Here is a 5,519-nt window from a genome sequence, read left to right as displayed (position 1 = left end):
AGTGACCACGCCTATCTGGAAAAAAATGATAACAAACATGTGAGTAACTAACCTGGTCTTATAGTTCAGTCCAATCCCAGAGGGTGAGGTTGATTCCAGCCGGCCAGATGACAACGGGGCACAGCGGTCGCCACACAGAGGGTCCCAGATGCTGATGGGCGGTCGGAGGACAGACAGATTAGGACCAAGCAGACAAATGTAGGCAGGATAATCCAGAGGGTGAAGGCAAAGCAGATGTCTGTAATGTGCTAATTTGTCAGAGATTCATAATACAGGGTCCACAGGAACCCACAAAACTGCCCCAAATCTACAACTTTAGACCGGTAAAGCTCTTGCTTCAGCAGTAACTGATTTTCAAAGTTTTTTGCTGTAAGATTTGCTCTCTTTGCTGTGAAGAGCAACCCGGCTGAACTAAAAAGCCTCTAACAGGCAGCTGAGGCTGGAAGGCCTGTGTTGAGTTCAGAGACAGCTTCTTAATGTTTAGGAAGGAGTTCAGCAGGTCCATGCTGAACCTGAAGTTCACAGAACACCAGAGAGAAATGGGGGAAGGAACCAGATGAGTGCGAGAAGGAGGAACTTCAGGTCCATGCTGAAACCATCATAACATTCTATTTCATTTATGGCCACATTAAGAAAACATCTATACCTGTAATGCTTGCATTCCCAACTCAATTATACTTTTGATACTCTGAACTAGCTAATTCTAAGCAACTGCTAACAAGCCAAGAGCTCGCTTATACATAAATAATAAAATAAACCGTTTGGGATGCCGGAGACAAAAACACATGCGCTAACTTACCGCCACATGTTTTCGTGAATTGGATGTTGATGTTTTAAAAGCCGAAAGCACCGTTTTGCTAGGCAGGCACATGTTGCACTGCATTATCACATTGTTCCCTTTTGTGCATTTGAAAACAAATAATCCATCCAAATATGGCCAAGGGTTTTCCTGGCTTTCGTCTCCAGAATGTGTTTCCTCTTCGGGCCTTTCTTCATCCATACTCTCTACGTTGTGATTAGCAACTGCCATCTCTCAAAGCGCAGTACTGGATTATGAGACAATACAAAGGGTAATTCTAAGGCAGGGCCACGCATTAAGTTTTGGTTCTGTGACACAGGGGTTTAAATTTCCAGCCACATTTAATTTTATTCACCAACATTATATTTTTTATTTTTTACTCAGTAACGTGAGGGGATTTTAAATGTAGCGAATGAAACTACTTAGGTCAAAATTTACTCGAGTACAAGTAAAAATTAAATATTTCAAAAACTACTCAGAAAATTACAAATTACTCATATAACGTACTCAATTACAGTAATGTGAGTAAATGTCATTCGTTACTTTCCACCCCTGGACTGATTCCATGTGTTCATTTCATTGTGTGGATGATTGCTGATTAACTGACTGCTGTTTTTGCAGGCTTATTGAAATTTAGTCCCTCCCCCCTTTTGCTGTGAGGAATGGTTGTTCCTGTCAGGGTTTGGTTGAGGTTTTGAGGACACAAATGCAGAGGCAGGGAGGCAGAGGTGAGTTCTTGTAGTTTTAACAAAGTTATCACAGGTAACAGAGACAGGAATCCAAAAATNGTTTTTGCCAGTATTGGGCAGCTGTGGCTACAATGTAGCTTGCCACCATCAGTGTGTGAGTGTGTGCGTGAATGGGTGAATGAATGTAGTGTAAAGCGCTTTGGTCAAGTCTCCTAACTTGAATAAAGGCGCTATATAAGTACATGCCATTTACCATTTACCATTTTACTCTAGCCCAGCTTAGTTTAGCTGAGTCTAACCTAGCTTTGTTTCTCTGAGTCTTAAATTGTTTTTGTCTTTGCTCTTCGGCAGAAAGCTTTCCTGTGTTACTGGTTTCCTGGACCTTCACCTGGAAGGAAAAAATGAGTTACACTGAACAGGGGAAAACCTCCACATGTTTCGTTCAAGTCCCATCGGAAATCCGAGTCACAGTCCAATCAATTACTCCTCCGGGTCCAACGCTTCTCAGCCTGTCTGCCCTCCAACTTGTGCACTATTCTCTGGATTTACCACACAGACTGGATTCATGGACTAACAAGGCCCCCCTCTAACTTCCGGGTTACCAGCTCACTGAGTTCCAGATCCAACTCCTGTTTTATCCCCCTCAATAAACCTGTAATAATAAAATAAATAAAACAATAAAACTTTTCTGCACTCCCTGAGTGGTTAGTCTGCATATGGGTCAGATTCGTTAAACCGATCATGACACCTTGACCCCTAGGAGGTCCACAGAGGTACTGCATGGGGGTCGCGAAAGTTTTGGTTAATATTCCCCCCTGAAATTTTTTCCACTAATTGAAATGTCTTTAAATACACATTAACATGAATTCAACACACTGTAGTAAAAAGATAAATGGAGGCAGAAGGTTTATTTCACTCATCAATGCACTCATTCAGCTACACACAGAAGCTCTTTCAAGCTGGGCACAGTTTCATTCACAACACCTGTCCCATCAATGAGAAATCAGAATGAGAAAAACTTTAATAATTCCAGGGTGAAATTACTTTCATTACATACTAAGGTTTTTATCAAAATTGGGGCATAGGCCATCTCCTTCCCAAGATCCTATGTGTGTGTGGTGGTGTGATAAAGCAGGTGAGGGGAAGCATCAGAGATGGGGAGAAAAGAAGTGGGGAACAGGGTTTTCCCATTGAGCCAGCTTCCCTACTGACCCAAGTAGGCACCCTGTTCTCCACACTCCACCAAGTGAGCAAGGGCCAAGCACCAGGGGCAGACCACAACCCAGACCGGGGGTCCCCAGCACCTCCCACCACTCCCCAGCCCACAAATCCCAACTTCAGCTCAAATACCCCATTCCCAGCCCGAGAGAGGGAGAGCCAATCCCTGGAAAAAGAGCGGGACGGGGAGCAGAGGTGATAGAGGACATCACCAGATCCCAAGCTGATCTCTTCTCCACATCACATTGGGAGGTCTAACCACTCCTTTACTCAGACCTTTAAGAATATTTTTTATTACATATTTTGAAACTTGCTGTTTCAGGAGGCTGATGTTTGGAACCCCCTGTGTTTATGGTCAGTTCCACAATTGGCTTTAATCAAAATGTGATTGAAAATTGAAAAGAATAAACAAAAAGCAGTAGATGTGTATTTTTATTAACATAGCTGAAATGAACTTGTCTTGGTGACCACATAAATGATACTTTCTGTAGTAATCATTTGATTAAAAAAACTGTTTATCTTTTTTATATTTAATCTGTTAGGAATCCAGTTTGTGTGGGTTTTGTTTTTGTGTCTTTCTCATCCTCTATCACCAGGTGGTGTCCTGTCCTCGTTGGTCCTCTCACACACCTGCGGCTGGTTGACTCATCACTGAGGACTATTTGAGCCATGGACTGTCACTACCTCGACGCCAGAGTGTTTGCCAGTTTTGGGAAGCGTTCCTGCAAGCTGGATATTTGGCTTTCTTCCCCTGGAAGTCTCACACTGAGCAGGGGATAAACTTCCAAAAGTTCCGTTCAAGTCCTCCTGGATTCCCAAGTGACAGTCCGCTCAATAGCTCCTCTGGGTCTAACCAAGTCTATACCTGTCCGCCCTCCAACGAATCTCAACCGCTGGAAAAACCCACACCGACTGGATTCTGGGAGGAAAGTTTTCTCCACTTACATGAATCCCGTTTACTCTGTCTCTCCAAGCCATCGTTCAAAGTTCCCACGGATCCTGAACTAACCACTAATACTTCCCTTCCCTCTTCCAGTTCCGGTTCACCGTTTCACTGTTTTCTGAATCCAACCCAGCAGGTTTCATCAATAAACCTATTCACACTTTTCCCTGGTTATCTGAGTAGTTTACTGCATGTGGGTCAGATCTCTTAAGAAAATCATGACATAATCTATATCTATACTCATAGGAAAGGGTTAATGTGTTGAGTTGTGATCAGATCTGCAAAGAACATTTGTATTTAACAGGCAGGAACTGAACGATAGGAAGTGGTCATTGATGGCAATCGAAAGTTCCTGTTTAACAAAGTAAAATCAAGAAATTCAGCATATATGGACTTACTTACATACCTTTTCTTAAATACTGACATCACAAAGCAAGTTATGCTATAACCTCATTGACCTATTTGCCATCAGTAACATGCAAACGATCACACACCAATTTGTAGATCCATAACCACTTTGAAAATAAACATCTAGAATTAAAACCACAACTTTTTGTATTGCAAAACCACAATTTGTCTACCCACTAAGCAAAAGTTGACCCTAAGATGACATCAGATACAGACGAAACACACAATCTAAAATTCACAGATTAAAAGGGACTTTGTTAAAACTCAAGGTTATGTTAATAAGCAAACACCTTCATTAGAAATACATGACTTAAATACAAAAAAATTACGTTCAGTCTTAATTTGAATTCCTTCATAGTCAGGTGGTTGTCAGTAAGGTTTACACAGGGTAAAGATAGTTGTTTAGTGCTTAATTTTACTGTAAGTATGACTTATACAAAACTTTTCAAGATTTCAGGGTAGTTTGACAATTTTGTTTCAGCTGTTATAGTTATCAACTCTGACAAACTCTGCTCTTCATGATAAGATGGATAATGGCAGCAGCGTCGGGGGTGAAAGTTATATGGAATGGTTTGGTACTGCATGCTCAACTCTGTTCTTCCAGCTGTGCTTGTGCAAAAATGCCTCTTTGCGCTCGCATAGTTCCGACGCTGTGCTTTACGCTCCACAACGATAGTTATGTAGGTTATCTGTGTATTTTTTTTTTTATCAGACTCTATGACACAAATTCTTAGAAATAAAGCAAAAAATTGCCAAAGTAGAAAGAAGAAAGTTTTTGTTCTTTGACTTTTTTGGAGTAATGAAGATTTTATTGATCTGAGTGTAATTGTTACACTTCTGAGAATGATGGGCCAACTCTTCTCCAGTGCAACACATTTATTTTTGTAGAGACTGCAGAACAGAAAATACAGCAGATTAAAACAGCTGCTCTGTGCACCCTCTCTGCTTCATCCAACGCTGACCAGTTTCTTCTGCTGGCCAGAGCGTCAGCAACTAGCACAAGCAGCACCGAGCGCCCTCTTCTGGCAGACCTTAAACTCCTAACTAATACAACAAAATAAAACTGTGGTCTGTGACCACAAAGGGTCCTTAAACAATAAAATAAAATGGAGGGCTACTATTTTAATTATCTTAACAATTTAATATTGCCACATAATGCACAATTAATAGATCAGGAAGTGTTTGCTTTTGAGTGGAAACCTTGTATGTCTAATACCATTCCTTTATTGCATGTTTTGTTAGCTGGTCTGTTTGCTATATAAACCAATATGATGTGTTGAACTAGACCTCCTATAAATCAAAGGTTTCTGCCTCACAGCAATGATGAACAATTGTATTATCTACACAAGAGCTGTCAGTCTGGTAAAGAATCTGGTTGTTATTAAATATTGTAAAGGTTAGCTGTTTCTTTAAGTACACCAAAAAACTGACTAAAACCTTTTTGAGTTTTAGTCGACTAAAA

This window comes from Cyprinodon variegatus, unplaced genomic scaffold, assembly GCF_000732505.1.
Source record: "Cyprinodon variegatus isolate N-32 unplaced genomic scaffold, C_variegatus-1.0 Scaffold550, whole genome shotgun sequence".
Taxonomy (NCBI): domain Eukaryota; kingdom Metazoa; phylum Chordata; class Actinopteri; order Cyprinodontiformes; family Cyprinodontidae; genus Cyprinodon; species Cyprinodon variegatus.
This window is presented reverse-complemented; position numbering follows the sequence as displayed.